Genomic DNA, 21,039 nt, shown 5'->3' with positions numbered 1-21,039 from the left:
TGTCTGCGTTCTTGGAAGATCAAAGATAAAATCCATAGCAATACTTTCCCATGGTTTATCTGGAATAGGTAGTGGTTGCAATAACCCTGGTGCCTTTTGCCTGTCAAACTTGACCTTTTGGCATATTAGGCATTCTCGCACAAATGCATCCACATCTCTTCTCAATGTAGGCCAATAGAAGAATGTCTCAACCGCTTTAACTGTAGCATCGATACCACGATGCCCTGCATACGGTGGGACATGACTCTCTTCCATAACTTTGCGTCGCAATGGCTTTGTGACACACAATCTGCCATGCATCATCATGAACCCGTCTTTAAGAAGATAGTGTTCATGACGTTGTCCATCCATTAGTTGCTCGAAGACCCTTGCAAAATCTTCATCATTTGCATACTGTTCTGTCATATCATCAAGTTCATGATGATAAGGAATCGACACAGCTGAAATTTGTGGCTTCCTTGACAAGGCATCAGCCACAACGTTCTTCTTGCCTTCCACATGCACAATCTGAAAATGGAACATGGACAAGATATTTGCCCATCGCATATGCTTCTCAGATAACTTTGTCTGTGTCAAGAAGTATCGCAAGGTCTGATGGTCCGTTTGGACAACAAAGTCTGCACCTAGCAGGTAGTGTTTCCAACTTAAGAGCGCATGAATCACAGCCAGTAATTCTTTCTCATAGACCTGCATGGTCATCTCTGGCCCTTGCAAAATTCTGCTCTCATAGGCTACTACCCTGCCATCTTGCATTAGCACAGCACCAATGCTACTACCGCAGGCGTCACACTGGACCACAAATGACTTCCTAAGATCTGGCAACACAATGACTGGATCTGAAGTCATCTTTTCCTTTAAGAGATTAAAAGCTGAAATCTCTTTTTGTGTCCATCTAAAGGTGACTGCCTTCTTTTGAAGAGCATGTAAAGGTGAAGCAATCTCAGCGAAATTTCGGATAAACCTTCTGTAATAGGAGCATAGTCCCAAAAAGCTTCGGACATCATGCACCGTCTTCAAATTTGGCCATGACTTGATCGCTTCAACTTTTGCAGGATCCATTCTGACACCATCCTTTGAGACAATGTGTCCCAGAAAATGAATCTCTTCCAGAAAAAACTCACTTTTCTTTGCATTGATGAGCAACCTATGACTGCGTAACTCTTTGAACACAATGGCCAAGTGATGCCTATGCTCCTCTTCATTCTTTGAGTAGACTATCATGTCATCAAAGAATGTACCAACAAACTGCTGGTGTGGACGGAAAATTCTGTCCATCATCCTATTAAACGTAGCAGGAGCATTTGTGAGACCAAAGGGCATCACTAAAAATTCGTAAAGGCCAAACGCTGTTCTAAAAGCAGTCTTGTGCACATCCTCTGATCTAATGCGGATCTGATGGTACCCACTCTTTAGATCTATCCTGCTAAACATAGCTGCTCCTTCTAATTTGTCCATAATATCATCAATTCTAGGTATAGGGAACCTATTCTTGATGGTATTCTTGTTCAGTGCACGGTAGTCGATGCACATACGCCATGAGCCATCCTTTTTCTGCACCAACAATACTGGAGAACAGAATGGAGATGAACTGGGCTGAATCAGCCCCTTTTCTAACAACTCCTGTACTTGGCCCATTATCTCTTTCTGTTGAGCCGCACTAACCCTGTACGGAGGCTTATTTGGTGGGCTACTGCCTGGCACCAAATCTATCGCATGGTCCTCGGGTCTCTCTGGCGGTAATTGAGACGGTAATGAATCGGAAAAACAGTCACTATACTGTTGTAAAAACATTGACCTTTCTTTATCTAGCACAGATAAATTTAATATTAAATGAAGAGAGAGAGAGAAATGAAATGAAATATAATATTAACGTCTTCAAAAGGCAGAGAGAGAGAGAGAGAGAGAGAGAGAGAGAGAGAGAGAGAGAGAGATGGCACGATGGAGTTCCGAGCCAAGACGCACTGGCCCCAACGACTGGTGCCCTTTTGGGTATTTCTTTGTTATTGCTCTTTGCAAGTACAACTCCCAAGGTTCCAATTCTCTTTGAGACTCTATGTTCATATGCTCTCTGAGAAGTGACCCTCTGGGCACTTATAAACTTACAAGGGATGCCCAAAAGCAGAGCCCCAAAAGCATCAGATCCAAAAGCACTTGAATCCAAAAACCCATGTTGGGAATCTGCAAAAGCTGTCCACAAACGCGGAAATCCATACTATAATGCTACGTAGTAGCCAACACGATTTACGGAAATCAGCCCCATATGTCAAGCTTTTGAATTTTTAGGTTTTAGGCCCCTTGGCCGGTGCTCTATAAGTTGGTAGAGGTTAGGATTAGAATCTCTAACCCCTCCCTTTGAAGAACAGAGCCCCCAGTGTTCTGCCTCAAAATCTGACTGGTTGAGGTCGATGACACAAGTCCTCCCACTGATTCCCACAAATCTGATCGGCTGAAAGCAGCACTCAGCCATCTATGGTGGCTTGGTAGTGACTCCGTGGAGGCGGTCCTTCCTCTATACCTCGAAGAAACTACAGGAACCTATGATTGCGCAAGCCCTAACTGAAAGGAGGACTTCCAATCGCAAGAAGGCCCCCATCCAGCAGGGAACTGCCGGCTCTAAAGGGGTGTGCCACTATGCAGGTATAGCTTCTATAATATCCTGACACATGCTTTGTATCCCCATCATATCGTGCAGCTGAATGTCTTGAGTCTCCTCAGAGAGTATTGTAATATGTAGCCAGTCCCCAAAAGTACAGGGTGGACCCTCTACCATGTGGCCCCAAGAGACATGAGGGGTGCTACCAATTATATGGCCTCGCTATGTGCTGTGACCATAGGGTTCCAAACAAGTGGCTGCCTCAACGGGGCTGTGCTGCTCAAGGCTGCTGTGCGGCTGCTCCCAAGATTAAAGCAAGCTCACGGTAAAGCGATCCTCCCATCTCGTGCTCAGGCCTACTATGTGCGTCTCTGAGAAAATCCAACGGGTGGAGGGTCTCCATGGGCTGCTCGTCTGTGGCACTCGGGCATGAATTTGATGTAGCAACAGCTCCTTCCAGGGCTCCTCCCCTGGAAGAAGTCCTCTGACCACAAGCTTCCCAAGGAGGGCTCTACTCTGCCGTGCTATGTCGATGATCCCCAACTCTCCTTGAGAGCAAGGTAAAGTAATGACCTGCCAGGAGACATTGGCCGAGCCGACTATGTGTCTCGTCCTGACCACCAAGAAGCTCCTTATCAGCCGCTCCAGATGGGCTCATGTAAGAACTCGAGAAATTTCAGCAAGATTTGATGTACCACATAGTAGTCATTAACACCTGGTTTGCCACCACAACCTTGCAAGGAAGAGAAAGCCGTGGTGAGCTCCAATGGAGCAATTTCCTCCTGATGGAAAGGAGGAGAGGAGCAATTTGCTGCTCTGGTGACAGATCCAAACCAACCTGACAGCCCTAGTAACGTACTCGTGTCCTTGGAGGAATCCACCTAAAGCCTTCGCCAAGCGACCAATCGGCACTACCAACCCAAAAAGCCACTGCCTTTCGCCAGTTGATCAATGCTCTCGAGGCACAACAGAACACCTCAAGCGAGTGCTCACACGTGTGCAAGTTTGCCTCTTGGACCTCCAAAAACATGCCTGAGTCATCAATAAACTCAGCGTCCAAAAGCTCCTCTCATTGAATAGGCAGTGTAGCAAGGCTACAGTGTCACTTGCACAAGACACGCAGCTAGTTGCAGTTTGGCTACAGTTCACACTGGACGGACTCTAGCCTAGGCAGTGACACGTGGCAAGTGATACAGATGGTGGTCCTAGTGGACACTGTGGCTAGATCACCACCGCCGCAGTTCGGAGATAGGCTTAGCTGGATTGGGGTATTGCTAGCCGTTGGTGACTCCTTAGGAGATACATATGTGTGGTTGGTTCTAGTCGTCTGACAGTCTGTCATCATCCTCATCATCTACTTTGTATGGTCGAGTGTCTTGAGTCTGGCGTCTTGAGTTAATGCACAACACGTCTGCACCATCCATGCACACTTGAGCCTCGACACCCCCATTGTATCCGTGAGTTCAGGGCTTGGAGCTGAGTGTGCTGCCATGCCAAGGTCTGTACTGGTTCATTTGAGTTGGTCGAGCCCCATGCTGTTCAGGTTCTACTATTAAGTCGCTGTGTTTGCTTTGTTATTCATTGTTTAAAGTGTTTTCATACTATTGGAGTGAGATTTCATGCACATTGCACCGAGGAGCACCCACTGTAGAGAGCATGACACATTGTCTCCGCTAGAGATGCTCTCATTTTTGGCACGCCCGATGGGACCTCAACTGAAGTCTCACTTGGTTGCGCGTACAGGTCAAGGATCTAGCTTGTTTAAGCTCACCCATGCTAGTCTGCTGGTCTCGACTAGTGTGGTCAGCCTCAACTTGATCTCGTCCAGCTTCCCCTCGACCAGCTTAGTCCTGGACCAGCATGTCTAGTTCCTCGTCCTAGTGTAGTAGTCTCTTGACTTGGTCTAGTTCTCTCGTCCAGGTCTAGCCGGGTAGTCTAGTCACTCACCTAGGTCTAGTAGAGTTTGGACCAATGTGAGTAAGTTGAAGGTCTTGTGCCCAAAGCTTGGGTGGGCTTTTGCTTGCTGCATGACACGTACAAGGCAGTCAAAAGAGCGACAAAGTCTTGAACGACTACCATCGGCGCCAACCCTTTGTGCCCAGTAGAAGTCCACCAGCCCCGTTACCCCTACCCTCCTATGCGGCTACTAGCAGTTCTTCCCCTCCTAAGTCACCTTCCCCAGTACAGTTCTCACCAGCAACCTCTTGAGCAACAGGCTCAGGAGTAGATAGCCATGGAGGAGCTGACAAGTATTTTGGCTAAGGTGAACATCAAGTTCCCGATTTTCAAAGGTCTCTCTTGAGAGGATGCAGAAGACCATGCTAGGAGATTTGTATCCCTCTGCAGGGAACGTGGCCTCAACAGATAAGACGCCTACTTAGTACTCTTCCCATCAACCTTGGATAGCTTAGCAGATAAATGGTTCAATCAGTTTGCAGAGAACCACTTTAGGACTTGGGCCACCTTACGAAAGCAGTTCTGTGAAGCCTTCAGACTAGGGGACTTCCAAGAGAAGGTTCTGGATGAGTTGGCCAACCTCATACTCCAACCAAATGAGACTTTTGCAGAACTCATGACCAAAACGAAGTCTCTGGTCGCCAATCTTCCCATCAACAAAGCGAATTTATGGTTAAGAAGTGGGTAGAGAAGGATCTACCTAAGTCTTCTCAACAAAAACTTCTAGAGAGTCTCAGACTTGAAGACACTCTGAGGAGTTTGTTGCGCCTGCTACTAGGATAGAGGGGGCAAGGAAGCTATTTAACGACTCTCCTCAGGTAGAGACTGCCTTTGTACTCTTGGAAAGTCCGTCTGACCCCTTGACTTCTCTACGCAGGGAACTAGAGGCACTAAAGTTACAACGAGCTCTGCAGGAGGAGAGATCCTCCTCTCTTTGACAGGAGAAGCCTGAAGAGCTCCGGACTCAGCAGGATTTTAAGGCTGTGGTCTGGTGTAGCTCATGCCGCGCACCCTCCACATGAATGCCCCCTTCGGGCTTATTGCCACTTCTGTGAAAAGTCTGGACATGAGGAGAAGGACTGCTACTACCTCAAGGGATTGCAACAGATACAACAAAGTCTTGGTCCTGCTCTTCAACAAGGGTCATCATGTGCATCCAACATGGTTTCCCCCTATGGTCATCCAAACCATATGCCACCTTTGCTGACAGCCCCTCCTATTCAAGGTATGCAGAGCACTTTTCCCTCTTAGAGCTTTTATCATGTGAATGCTCCCTCAGCCTCTCAAAGCTTATACGCCTCCACCTCCACCACCCCCTTGCCAGAAGGGTCCCCTCTCTGCCGTCATTGCCCTGAAGTTAAGGATCACTACAGTAAGGATTGTCCCAAACTTCGTGAATCCACATCTTCAAGCCCAAGTCAAAGCCGAAATGAATTTACCTTTCCCAAGATCAACCTGATAGCAGTTAGCACTATCCCTCAGCCGCCACCTTCTGCCCATGTGGTTGCCCCTCAAGACAAGGTGCAGTTGGTCGAGGAGCCCGTGGGTGTCCTCACTCTGGCCAGAGGGTAGCTCTCGCTCTTAGCATTCCAACAAGTTCAACTCCCCCACACATTATCTCACCAGTGGATACCCCGGTTCCAACTGTCGACAAGCCATCCCCTAGTGCCAAGCGAGGATCCTAATTTCTGCTTTCCGATATTGATGAAGCTTTCTTGGAAGCAGTTGCCGACCTACAACAATTCAAGGTACTAGAGAAACCATTGGTAGAAAAAGAAAAGCTTACATCAGAGACAATCTTGAAGAACACCTTCCAACAAGTGTCCCTCTATGACATGCTGCGACTAGATGCAACTTTTTGAAGTGACACCCTTGCAGTTATTCAATCGCTTTACCTTGGAGTAGGTCCTAGTGGCGGGCACCTCCCAGTGCAACCATCAGGTCCTATATGATATCCTATCCCGCCGCTCCCCTCGCCCTCGTCTCACCGTGTCCATCCTGGGGCGGCAATTCTCAGGAATGATCGTGGATGGTGTCTCTGGCATCAACTTGATACCCGAGTTCACTATGTTGGCTTTAGGTCTACAGCCTACTCGACCTGCTCCCTTCACAGTTATGTTGACTGACCAGAGGACAATCTACCCAATGGGCATAGTGGACAAGGTGCCTCTATAGGTACAAGACTTCACCTATAGCTTGGATTTTGTTGTTGTTAGTCTCCTGCAGGTTGAGGGAGGATTTCCTTTGCTCATGGATAGACCATGGCTGCGGCACACTAAAGCATTGCATGATTGGGGAAATGATGCAATGTGGATACATACTCCTGGCTCCCCAATGAAACACACACACACACACACACACACACACACACACACACACACACACATATACATACATATCCACACACACTTTTTTTTTTTGTAAATCAATTTGATTTATCTATTTGTGGGAAACCTCAAAGAGAGGAAAACCCACCAAAAAGATTTACAAGGAAAGGAACACAACAGTGTTCGGCTTGTACAAAATATCTAAAAACATTCATAAGAAAGCTGATATATCTCTGCCGTGATATCACCAACTTCCAAAGCGAACCGCAAAGACTGCCGAAGGGAAATCTTGAAGAAAGGCAGGGGATCTGTATGAATGCGATGGAACATATAGCCATTACGCTGTCGCCATTGGCTCCAGTACGCCCAAAACCTGACCCACATGAAGAAGGCTGCAAAGCACTGCAACGCCGGCGAGAAGATACCAAAAACCCAAAACCTCTTATGGAAGACCGTCATGGGAAAACGTAGCCGCATACACGCAGATACCTGACGAAGAAAGTCTCGAGTGACACAGCAATCCCACAAGAGGTGACAAACATCCTCCTCGGCAGATGAGCAACGGACACATGATGAAGGACGGATACGTCGCATCCTAAGAAAGGTACCCACTGGGAGCACACCAAGTAAACACCGCCAAAGAAACAAACGCTCTTTCAACGGCAAATGACTTTCCCATAATGCAGATATAATCCTTCGCCACCAAATATCTGATTTATGCATGTGCCAAATAGCGTTACAATGATCAGCAATCCATGGACGAGGCAGAAGAAGAGCATATGCCCGGCAGGTAGAAATATCTTGAAATGGCATTTCCCCAAGCTTCCAGTCAGACATGCGATCACCATCAGCCAAAGGTGAAACGGGCAAGAAACCTGTCAACATTTGCTGTAATTCTCTCCAAAACTGGCGATAGTGCATGCCCAATCCAAAGCGGCGAGCGGCAATGGAAACTCGAAAGTGAAACCAGCAGCATCCACCACATCCTCAACCACTTGAATGCCACGGCAGGAGAGGAAATACGCTTGGCGAGGTGAGCGGTCAACCAAAGTAAGGGAAAAAGCCCGACTCCAATGAAGGCTCTCCGCACAAAGTGAGTTTCCTTCCGTCCGAGCATTCCATGAGAGATGAATCGTAACCTGTTTCCATGTAGAAAGCAAGGTGGAAGAAAGTGGGCATCCAGGAATATGACCATCCATCTTACCAAATACTGCCTCCCACATGGATGATTGCCAGTGACCAAATGAGGAAGTAACCACATGCTGACTCAAGTGTGCAAACATAAGAGTCCAAGGCTGAGATTGTTGCACAAGTGTAGGCAAAAGCATAGCCTTCCTAGCAATGACATGCCTATGCAGGTCCAAAATATTCAAACCACCAAAGCCCTTTGGTGTACAAAGTTTTGCCATGGATATCAAGCGCAAACCTTTTTTGTGAGCATGCGTTCGCCACAAATGAGACAAAATGGCCGACATGATAGAGTCAAGACAATGACGGGGCCAATGCAACAATGGCAAAAAGAGCTAAACATATGCCATGAGGATACTTTGAACAATTCGCAGACGAACATGTAGCGGCCATGTAGAAAGCTTCCAGTAATGCAATTTAACATTCAAGCGATTCATAACCCAATCCACTTTCTGCGTGTGAGTAACATTCCATCGAATTGGATAACCCAAATGCCTAGTGATTACATTTGGAAGAACAATCTCTCCTGGCCACAACAGAGCATGCCAATCACAGGAACGAAGCGGCAGAAGCTTTGATTTACGGAAATTGACTTTAAGACCAGCCGCAATCGCAAACAATTCCAAAGCGTTCATAATCTCCTTGAACATCGTTTTGCTGATTGCGGGGCATAAATAGCAATCATCTGCATAAGCCTACCCAATAAAAGTATGACCCGATGGTAGCTTCAAACCATGAAGACGCTGCGCAGAGGTCAAATGATCAAGATACATCAACAAAGGATGAGAGGCAATTGCATACAGCAAAGCACTAATAGGGCAACCTTGCCGAACAGAACAACCAAGCGGCCACGATTCAGTCAATTCCCCATCCAGAACTCTCGAAGACGTACTACAATCATATAAGAAATAAACCACATTAGCCAACTTAGAACCAAATCCTAAACATCTCATTGTGGCAGCAATGAAGTCCCAGTGCACAGTGTCAAAGGCCTTTTCAATATCAACTTGCATGACCAGCACATCTTGTTGCGTATACTTAGCATACTCCATGCCAATCATAAGATTGGCCAAATTGTCCATGATTTGACGACGAGGAATGAAACCATACTGAGCGTGATGAAGTCCTGTAAACAAATAGTCCTTGATGCGGTGGACCAACATTTTAGCCAAAATCTTGTATATCACCGGCATCAAAGTTATGGGCCGCCAATGAGAAAAGTGCTCGCAAAGCTCTTGCTTGGGCAACAACTTAAGTAAGCCCTCTTTCCATGAAATTGGTAGATCCTGTTTTTCCCATGCCACATTTATCATGAATATCAGGGGTTGTTTAAGAGCATCCCAAAACGAGAGGAAAAACTCCACAGTAAGTCCGTCCCAACCAGGAGATCTCCACCGGCCCAATGCAAGCAAGGCAGCATGCAATTCGGAGACAGAGAAAGGATCCTCAAGGCATTGTGCCTCCTGCGAAGACAGGATCGGACGAACATAAGAAAGCAACAATTCACGCGCTTGACAAGTTGCCGAAGAAGGCTGAGATGGAGCAGCAAACACCTTACAGTAATTTGAAACCATAACCTTAGCAAGTTCTCGCTTCGAAGAAGTCCAAGCACCCGAGGGAAGCATAACCCGTTTAATCGACTGAGAGACTCTTGAATGATGCAAATGCTTAAAAAATTTCTTCGAAGCACAACCTTTATCCATAAAAGCCTGTTGACGTGCACGCGTCTGCCACTTAGCAAGCTTCCTCTTATCATTTTGTTGAATACACACTTTAGCTTCACATAACTCCGTCATTTCAGAGTCAGACAGTGGGCGGAAATCAGCCAACTGTTGTAAGCGTTGACTAACCTGTTTCGCATCAACGACTTCTCCCGAATACGCTGCATGTGCTGCCTACCATAGTCAGAAATGACACTTTGTACTCTCATGACAAAACGATACCAAGCAACATCCAAATCAATATGCATTTGAGCCAACAACGGAGGAATAATATCGGCAATCATGTGACGAAAAGCTTCATGAGTAAGATAGGCATTATTAACATGCAACAAACGTTTCCTGTGAAGAGGCCTATCAAAAAGAGACTGTCCAAAACACAACGGCAACAAAAGAGGATAATGATCCGATAACTGCAGAGAATAATCTATCCGCATGTCACATACAAATTCTTCATATTGTTGCCTATTAAGCAAATACCAACGATCCAATTGTGCTCTATAAGAGGAATGAGCAACATGCTGAAAGGTAAAACTAGATGTAGCAGGATGCAAAGAACGCCAAATATCAATCATTTGAGCAGAGGCAACAAGAAGATCCCAGTTGTGCTTCTCCGCAAGCAACATATGCGAATTTCCTGTGGTGCTGTCAATCAAATCAGGAGTATTATTGAAATCTCCACACAGAAATGCATTCGAGGTCCATGAGTGAGACGAGATTTCTCGCCATAAAGCAGCTCTTTGCCCAGAGGCCGTATATGCATATGTACCTCCAAATTCATGAACTCGACCATTCAACAAACATTGTACAACCATCCACCGACCATGCGGATCATTGTACAACAGAACAGGTTGAAGCTCATGTCGAACCAGCATCAACACACCAGAAAAATCTTGCGAGCTAGCATACGCAATCCAATATCCGGCAAAATAGGAACATTGACCAGCAAACTCGTGCTGCTTATGCTCTTGCAATACAACTATGTTTGCCCTACATGTATGTACATAGTGCCAAGTCAGCCGCCATTTGTCAAGGTTGCATAACCCACGCACATTGTATGAGATGCATTTAATATGACCTTGCATTGAAAACATATGCACAAAAAGCAACAAGAATCAAAATCAAATGGAGGTGCCCATAGATACGTCTCCATCCACTGCGTCCGTACGAGGACCCATCCTTTGAGTCAGGGCAAGAAACGTGTCCACAGCGTTCACATGCGATGTGGAAGCCTCACCAAGGAGTACATCTTTGTAAGAGTGCATCGCTTTATCCCATGCATCAATCAACCTGCGATTGTCATTACATGGTAGTTGATTAAACGATACATTCTTGTTAGCATTAACAGAAGGAACGTAATTACGAGAAGAAAGTGGCGTGCGAATCTTCAGTGCTTTTTTCGGCACCAGCCATGTATTGACATCAGCAGATCCAACATTTTTGCCTTTAGCAGCAGTCCCATTCCCAAGATCAGTAACTTGCTGTACCTTGCCTTTCCCTTTGTCCACATTCGAAGCCACTTTAACAGTAGAAACTCCACTTTGCTTGGCTTCACTTGTGGGTTTCCCAGTAGGGATAGAGGTGGATAAAGGAACAGCAGAGGGAGGGGGTTGCAAGACCGGCTCTGGACATTCGGATTGCATATGACCAAATTTGCCGCATCGAAAACATGAATTCGCAAATTTTCCCCATTTAAGTTTAAAGGGACGCTTCCCTACCCATGGATCACCTGAGTCAACCATAATACCATCCGGGGTAATGTTGTATGTGTTCCATAGAATGCAAAACCTGTTAGTATTCGCATCCAATTTTGGAGGACAGATAACCTTTCCAAGCTACGCAGCCAACAGCGGCAGGAAATGTCTCCACGTGCGGGGGAAATCAACAATTTCCACCCACACCGGGCATTTGTGACGAATAAGACTCGGGTAGTCCTTAGTGAGTGCCCACGGAAGAACATGTGTCATCTGCGTATTAAAAAAGAGGGGAGACATCTCAAGCAAAAGATTGTGAGCTTCCATATCTGCGAGCAAAACTTCATAAAATCCACGTGCCCCAAAGTAGACACCTCGAACAGCTTGTCGCTTAAGGAGAAAATCGACCCATTGGCCGACATCTTGCGCACTAGGCATTTTCCCTGGGAAAAACAGAATAACTGCATTCATAGCGTACTGCGCAACTGGGTCCATGAGGTCCTGTACCGGAATGTGCACCTCAAGAGCAGGCACCTGACCATTCCATGCCTATCGAGCCTCCTCAAAGTCCTCGTACAAACATGTCTTGATCTCAGAGGCTGCCTCCGACGTGGGTTCCATCGCTTTTCGACGCTTAAAGACGCAGAGTGAATTGAACATAAATTAAAAGAAACCCCTTTCTCAAACGAAACCGACTGGCGAGAAAATTTGCAGTCTACTGTGGAGAAAACCTTGCAAATCACAGACGAACCACAACTCTGTACATGTTTCACAGAAAAAAGCAACCAAAACCCACAGCAATATACATCTTTTGAATTCTGCGAGAGATTTGAAGCTTGACTCAAAATCGAACCTTTGTGCAACTGCCATGTTAATCCTGCACAGCGAGAGCAGACAAAATCACGCCAGCCACAACTGGCGTACAAAGCCTGCCGCACTGTCTCTGACAAACGTGCTGAGCAAAACTGCAGTCCTCAGCAGCGTGGAGCAGGAGGGCGTGCTGGGTATAAACTCGCAGGAGCAGCAGTACGTACCCCAACACACACACACACACCCTCGCTGGCGAAACAACACAGGGCTGATGCTGCGCGCAGCTCGCAGGAAAATTTCGCAACAGAGGACAGCAGGAGGGCGCGCAGGAAAATTTCACTACTTTCTCACACACCTCGTAGTGACTACACACATATCCACACACACACAGACACACACACACACACACACAAACACACAAACACACACACACACACACATATATACATACAGATCCACACACACACACACACACACACACACACACATACGTGTGTGGAGAGAGAGAGAGAGAGAGAGAGAGAGAGAGAGAGAGAGAGAGAGAGAGAGAGAGAGAGAGAGAGAGAGAGAGAGAGAGAGAGAGAGAGAGAGAGAGAGAGAGAGAGAGAGAGAGAGAGAGAGAGAGAGAGAGAGAGAGAGAGAGAGAGAGAGAGAGAGAGAGAGAGAGAGAGAGAAAGAAAGAAAGATTTTTAACGTCTATGTCAGGCCGAAATCGGCCTATGAGACAAATCAAATGTACATGGTGTGTATGTCATCCGTCTATCGGAAAGACAAATGAAACAAAAACTGATACAAAACTGAACTGAGTGTAGGTAGTGGGGTATCTGAGGAGGGATGGAGCTCTATCTCTAGGGGTATATGCATGTCTATATGCTCAAGGTAGTACAATCATGAGAATGCATCAAGCTATCTAGCTCCATCCTGTACTAATGGGGGGATGTAAGATGTGGTACATGGGCGGGTCTGGTGCCAAGGCTGCCCGGATGAAAGCTGTCGGGTTGGCCCTCATCCGGGCCACTCGCTTCTCAGTGGCACGGCGCTCCCGGGCTCGGATCTCCTCGATCTGTCGGTGGTGGGAGCTCGCGCCCCTGTAGCCTGTGACTCGTGGTCGTCGTCTAGCTCGGCTCACCTCCGCCTGTGGGAGTGTCACTCCCCTCTGAGTGTCTGGTGGGGGAGGGGCGGTAATCCTCTGAAAGAAGTCTGTGAGCTGCGACTGTCTCCCCTCTGTTTGTGTAGCTGTGTGTGGCTGTAGTAGTGTGTCCCGATGGCTCTGTATCTCTAGTAAGAACCGTCCGAGCTGTCTCTGATCTCGAGAGTCCATGATCTCTCGGAGAGTGGGCTGTCCTCTGAATAGGGCCTCATACCTGCCTCTGATCTCAGTGTATGCTCTGCATCTACATACAAAGTGCTCCTCACTCTCCACCTCCTCTGTGCAGGCTCTGCAGACGCGCTCCTCCCTGGGAACACCAGTATGTCTCCCGATCTCAATCTCTAACCTGTGTGAAGCCACTCTCAGCTGACCAATCGCCACCCGTGAGCTATGTGGCATATATGTGTCCATGTAGCATGGTCTCTGTATGAACCCCCCGGACAATATGGTGAGAAACTGGTCTCTGTAATCTGACATCCTCGTCCCCAAGCCAGGTGACTCCCAGACTCTCCTAGTGTATAGCTGCCACAGATCCTGTCTTAGTACCAGGTTCCTCTCACTGCGAGAGAGGTGAACATATGGTGAGTGGGGGTCGTACTGGAATGGTGGTAGGCTCTCCATGTCAAGACCGTGTCCCTCAAACCATGCTCTGACCTGTGAGTACCATGCTCTCTCATGCCCCCTCTCTGATAGCTGTATAGCTGCCTCAAATGCTCTACGAGTAAGTCTGTCAGGAGGTAGCTCTCTCATCCTCTGGATGAAGCAGACTGTCTGGAATAGTGCCTCTACCACCATGGGTGGTGTGGCGAGCTCGGCTCTAATAATGTCATGTGGCACTGTCTTCTTGCTGCGGAGCAAGCGTGAGATCATACATACCTGTGGCCTCTCAAGCTGTGTCCCCTGGTCAGCTGTCAATCTTGGTGCCCATACTGCCGCCGAGTACATCAAGGCCGGGGTGACTAAGGTGTCGAAAAGCCACCCCTTCGTGCGGGGTTCCTGAAAGTGTGCCTGGTGGCATCTCCGCTCTAGCATGGCCAGAGCTGCATATCCTCGGGTGAGCCTGTCGCAGCAGCTTGCCTCATAGTGAAGGGTCCTGGTAGGCTGGTGAATGTGATGCCAAGGTAGACATAGGAGGTGACTACATCAACCTTTCCTCCTGCTGCTGTGAAGGTGGCAGCGCTCCTCACTGCACTGGATGTGTGAAAGATCATAACCTTGGTTTTGCCAAGGTTCACAGTCAACCCCCTGTGTGTGCTGAATTCGTCCAAGGCCTCAAGATGGCGTTGCAAGCCCTCGGGTGACTCTGAAATCAACACAATATCATCAGCATATAACATGATGTGGACCGGAGTACCTGCCAAGTCGCTCCCCTCTCCCCCTGCTCGCAGTATGTAGTCGGAGATCTCGTCGATGTAGAGCCCAAAGAGTGTCGGGGAGAGTGGGCATCCTTGCTTAACACCAATGGTGCTAGCAATGGTCTTTGAAAAACCGCCTGGGCAACGAACTCGACCCGTCACCTTCTCGTAGAGAGCATATATGGCCCAAATCATCTCTGTTGGTACCCCAATGCTGTGAAGGCGCTGGAAGAGTCTCTCGCGTGGGACTGTGTCAAAGGCCTTGCGGAAATCCACAAAGCAGCAGTAAAGCCTCTTCTTCCGCGCCTTTGCCCCATCAATGAGGCAGCGCAGAACGAAGATGTGATCAGTGGTGGAGAAAGCTCGTCTGAAACCTGCCTGGCCTGGAGCTCGTAAACCCTCGATCTCTGCGTAGCAGCTGAGCTGTGCCTCAAGTACTGCTCCATATAGCTTGGCCATCGTGTGGCCAATCATGATAGTCCTGTAGTTCCCTGGACCCAGGGTGTCGCCAGATTTGTGGATAGGCACTATGGTGTGCTGTGTCCACTCCTCTGGGAAGCCCTCCCCTATAGCCCGGTTGAAGACATGTGCAATCAACGGGGCTATAGTGGAGGCCGCATAAATGATGTGCTCACTCTGTAATCCAGTATGGTCAGCTGATCGTCTGTGCTGCATGCGGCGTATGGCCCTCTCTACCATCTGTGGTGTAAAGAAGGAGGAGCACGTGGGGCGTGGCTCGTGTGGCTGTGGGATAGGAGGCTGTCCTGGCACCTCGTAAAGTCGCTCTGCATAATCATGCCATATCTGTGGATCCTCAATAGCTGTAGTCGGACGTGGCTCGCGCAGGGTGCGCCATGCTGTCGCGCTATCCATGCTCATGAATAGGCGGTATAGCTCAAGCTCCTGTGCCTCTTCGAATGCTCGCCGCTTTTGGCGTGTCAGCGTCTTCATATGCCGTCTGGCCTCTCTCTCTCTGTGATCTCTCCTAAGGCTCGCTATGCGCGGAGGCGTCGGTATAGCTCTCTGCACTCATCATCATACCAGCGGTTCTGAGGCATAGTCCCGGGGGGGGGGGGGGAGTGCGTCCTGTGTGAGTGGTGTGTGGAAAGGAGCTAATAGCTGAAGTGTGGAGAACGGAAGAGATATGTGATGTGAGAACTGAGAGTGGTGTGGATGGGTGGAGGAGGCATAGGCCATGCTCGACCTCGGCCGAGTAAAGAGAGGCTAGCTCATGTGTGAAATGGATGGTGGTGTGTGGAGTGTGTGCTGTGGAGCTGTGTGGGATGGTATCTCCGGTGATGGAGAAAGAGAGGTATGTGTGGTCGGCTCCGATGGGTATGGGTGGAATGGGGAAGGATGTGATAAGGTGTGTAGCCTCCCTGGGTCCCAGAATATAGTCGACTGTACTCCCCCCTCCCTCTGCAACTCCATGTGGCATACAAGTCAGGCCCCCTGAGGTGGGCCACTGGACCATCTCGTTATAAATAACGAGACGGTACTGGGAGCCAAGTCGAAGTAGATGTCGTCCGTAGGCTGTGACTGGAGCTCTGTCTGCTGTATCTCTCATAGTAGCCTCCTCATCTAGAGTGTGTAGTGCCTCTGGGTCCTCGTGGTCATATGCCTCACACTGCTCACTGCGCGTACGAGCATTGAAGTCTCCCATAAGGAAGACTTCACCCAGTGTGGAGTACTCCATAATCTCCTCCGTGAGGCATGCGTACGGTGACTCCTGCTCAATAGGGGCGAATCTGGAGCCTGTGGGAGCAAAGTAGCAAAGGGCAATGTAGACGATCCTGTCTCGTGAGAGCTCGAGGCGAATCCACATGTAGCGGGCCTGTGGGTCCCGAGCAACAATCTGTAGTCTACTGTGAAGCCCCTGTCTAAAGAGTATGGCCACTCCTCCTGAGCCACGAGTGGTGTGCTGGCGCATACACCCCCGATGTAGAGACTCCCACTGGAATCCATGTATCCGTGGTAGCCCTCTCTCTGGGCTCTCGTGTGTCTCTGTAAGTAGAATGATGTCTCGACCTCTCATCACCTCCTCAAGTCTCTCTGGGTGTGTCCATAGGTCTCCATTGCAATTCCAAACCGTGACATGAATCTCCTCGTGTGTCCCACAGGCCGCGAGTCCCTATGCGATGGTCTTGCCATCAATGATAACCCTACCATCTCGATATACTGCCTTCTTCCCTTCTTTGCGGGCTTGGTGGACTCTAGGCATGCACGCGCGACGGTGATCTTGTTGCATCTTTGTGAGGTCATCATCAAGATAAATCGGGGGGCCTTCTAGCCCTCTCAAGATGACCCTCTTTCGGAGGAAAGAAGTTCGAGACTCCTCGGAGGCGAATTGGAGGATGAGAGCTCTCTTCTTTGGATCTTTGCCGGCTCTCCAAACTTTGGAGAAAGGGATCTCTTCTTCCTTGTATCCCACTTTCTTGCATAAAGCTTTCCCATCGCTCTCGGGTGTAGACCCTTCTTCTTCTTTGATGCCGGTCACTCGCACATTGAGACGGCGAGCTTGTCGCATCTTCTCCTCCTCGATGGTTGTGTGTACGATGAGTACCTCATCTTTTTGGGCTTCCTCTCTTGCAACCTTCTTGATGTTCTTTTTGACCACTTCGACCCATCCTTCTTTGGTGGCCTCTAATTTGTCCTCAATGCTTGCGGTGAGGGCTTTGGTGATCTCCTCCTTGAGGGCTTCCTTAGCCTCCTCTTTAATCTCTCCTTCTTCGGGGGTGAGGGATGTGATGGAAGCATGAAGGAGATCGATTTGTGCCTTCATCTCTTCTTGCTCTTTCCTCCATCTCTCCCTCTCCTTCCCGTTCTCCCGTTCCCTTCTCTCCTTCTCCTCTTTGAGATTTTGGATTTCCGCTCTCATGTCCTCCTTCTCTTCGTTCCATAGCTTGATGAGGGTGGCTTTCTCCTCCTCCCATATCTCTCTCTCCATCCGCCATTCTTTCATGTCCTTCTCCAATTGTGCAAGCCTCTTGTTCGTGAGCATGAACGTTGTCTTCATTGTCGATGCCGGCGTCTTGATGATGGGGGAAGACATGGTTGTCTTCGTAACTACCCTCTCTTCATATTGTGAAGAAGAGGGGAGAAGGGGAAGAGAGGGAGTACTTGTGTGTATGCGTGTATGTGTGTATGTGTGTAGTGTGTGTGTGGGTATGTATCCGTGTGTGAGAGATTGGGGGCAGCGGGCCTGGTGCACTTGGTAATGCTGCCACAGTGAGGCAGCGGCAAGTGCTACAGCCTTGGCAGCGTGCAGTCGCAACAGGTCAGCTACAACGGGTTCAGCAGCAGCAGCAGTGGCGCGCGCAGGGGGTGAAACAGCAGCAGCAGTGGCGCGCACAGGGGGCAGCAGCAGTGGCGCGCACAGGAGCAGCAGCAGTGGCGCGCAGAGAGAGAGAGAGAGAGAGAGAGAGAGAGAGAGAGAGAGAGAGAGAGAGAGAGAGAGAGAGAGAGAGAGAGAGAGAGAGAGAGAGAGAGAGAATTTGCTGTCTGTTGATTAGAGTGGGCATCCATGATGGGTTCTTGAGGTGGGGGACATTTGCTAGAAGATCCGAAATGTAGGTTACTAGTTGGAGATCCGGTCTTCATGCTTACTCCCTTAGAATATAGACCCAGCACTCTACAAAAGATCCGTCACTAGTCTCTGCTAGGGGGACACAGTTTTCACCACAAGATGCAGCATCATGCTTTGGACCATATGAAAGGCTCGATGTGCCCACATTTGCGGTTAACAATCCTCCTCTATGTCCACCACTTTGATAGCCTGAGCTGCTGCATATTCTTTGCACTCAGTGGGATTCTTTAGCTGGTTCCTCCTTGTGAGCGGAAGCGGAGGAGCATCGATGCCTCTTTCTTCATACATGGGTAAGGTCGTCAGTTTTTTTCCCGATCATGCTACATCACATGGCATTATGTACGCCCATAGTGGTTCATTATACACTCATCATACAGACCACCTCGATGTTTATGTAGCCTACACATTATGTACGCCCATAGTGGTTCATTTTACACTCATCACACAGACCACCTCGATGTTTATGTAGCCTACACATTGTTACCATGCTTTTGTACTTCCTTTGGGCGATAGGCCAGTGAGCATCTCCAAAGGTCTCTTACGTACTACGCCAAGAAAAAAGACACACACACACAGAGAAAATGAAATGGTATATTAACGTCTTCAAAAGGCCAGAATGACCTATGAGACCAAACTAATACAAAAGTGGTGAATCTGTTACAATGTCTGGGTACCTTAGTACTAAAGTACTAAGTGTGAAAGTGTGAAAGTAAATGTGAAAAACTAAATACAAAGTATTAAACTTCTTAGGAGCATTCTGGGTGTCTGGCTAGAATGCTTCTAATCCTTTGTTGTAGTCTCCTCCGGTGAAGTGTGCTTCTGCATCTTGGTCGTGGTCGTCTCGATTTCCTAAGCTCATTCGCTTTGTCAATTAGGGTGGCTTTGGTATGAATGTGGGTACTCCTTTGTGCTGGCTGCTGGCCTCTTGCTTCCCCTCCCACTCCTGCTTCTCTCTATCCGAAGAAATATGTGATCTGCCTCTGAGGCTGTAGTGCTCTTTGTCTTCTCATTAGATTATCCCTGTGCCGATGTAGTTCCAGTAGGTACAAGCCTAAGCATCTTTGATCTTGGTATTGCATGATTCTATCTAGAGGTCCAAAGCCTTCTTTAGAGAGGCAATGAAAACGCCCACGTATCTCATAGTATACTGTGCAGTGGCATATATAGTGTAATTCTGTCTCCGGCTCCATTCCGCATAACTTGCAAATTCTGCTCTTAGGTGGGATTCCCCTAAATCTGCCAAATTCAATTTCCAACTGGTGTGAGGATGTACGAATCTGACCAATAGCACATCTCAAACCATGAGACAGGTGGGTATCCATGTAACTCGGGCGAATCACAAATCCATCTTCAAATAGTTGTAGGAAGTTTTCTTTGTAGTCGGCCATCTTCGTGCCCAATTCTTGTGTAGGGTCTACCCATGTCCTCTTAGTATCCAACTGTATAAGATCCTGTCGGATGATTTTATTAATCTTCGTTCGTGTAATTGCCAGTGATGGAGCCTCAAGAGAGTATTGGAAGGGGGGTAATCTTTCCATACTGAACCCGTGTCTCTGAAACCACGAGGACAGTTGCGCATACCAGCATGATGTATCCCCTTTCGTTGCCAATTGTCGAGAGGATTCGAGGGCTAGTCTAGTATATCGGCAATTATTTGTATCCCACAAACCATGTATAAAGGACACTGATCTGGTAAGAGCTTCAATTTCTATCGGAGGGGCCGCTAGTTCCGCTCGGGTAATCGCGTATGGTACGGAGGCCTTGGCTCTAATCATTCAGGAAATCATAGATACCAAAGGTCTCTCCATTGACTTCCAATTATCCTGATCCACAGATGGTCCCCAAATCTAGACCCCATAAAGCATAGCCGAAGCCACCACAGTATCAAAGAGCCAAATTTTTGTTCGTGGTTCCTGAAACTGCACTTGTGAACACATCCCTCCAACCCTCCCAAGGCCGTAGAGGCTCTGGATAATCTAGCATCCGCTGCTTTCTTAAGAGTAAACTTCGGTCTTGCAAATACCACCCCGAGGTATGTGTATGCATCTGTGTGCTCTATTGTATCCTGGCCATATGCAAATGTAGGTGCCGATCTCCTAACCCACTGCGGTGTGGTGTTAGACACCATAACTTTGGTTTTACCCAAGTTTACCGACAATCCACTGTCCTCCGCGAATTTATGTAATGCATCTAGCTGCCTCTGCATTCCATCTGGTGATTCTGCTATCAATACAATATCATTTGCATACAACAACAAAGGGATCCATGACCCTGGAAGTTGAGCACCTCTGTCACCTTCTCTATCAATGTAATCTGATACCTCATCTATGTACATAACAAATAATGTAGGGGACAGTGGGCATCCCTGCTTTACTCCAACGGTGGAATGAACAATGTCGGAATCCCCTTTTGGAGTACGTACATAACCAGTTATTGACCCGTATAAGGCCATGATCCCCCAAATAATCTCTTTGGGGACCCCTAACTCCTGCATCCTGCGCATCAATCTGGCCCTTGGTACTGTATCAAAAGCTTTCCGAAAATCCACAAAGCAACAATACAGCCTTCTCTCGTTTGCTCTTCCTTCCTCAATAATGGCTCTGAGGGTAAGAATATGATCTAAAGTGGAATAGCCCCTTCTGAATCTGGCTTGTCCTGTTGC

General features: G+C 48.1%; 1 protein-coding gene across 1 annotated transcript in view; it reads left to right on the top strand.

Moving 5' to 3' along the window:
- LOC147453952 (GABA transporter 1-like) overlaps positions 1-21,039 on the top strand; it is a 195,583-nt gene that overhangs the window by 93,933 nt on the left and 80,611 nt on the right. The window lies entirely within an intron of this gene.

This window comes from Adiantum capillus-veneris, chromosome 7 (assembly GCF_014529385.1).
Source record: "Adiantum capillus-veneris isolate H3 chromosome 7, ASM1452938v2, whole genome shotgun sequence".
NCBI lineage: Eukaryota > Viridiplantae > Streptophyta > Polypodiopsida > Polypodiales > Pteridaceae > Adiantum > Adiantum capillus-veneris.
The sequence above is the reverse complement of the archived record's forward strand: the minus strand, read 5'-3'. Positions and strand labels throughout refer to the sequence as shown.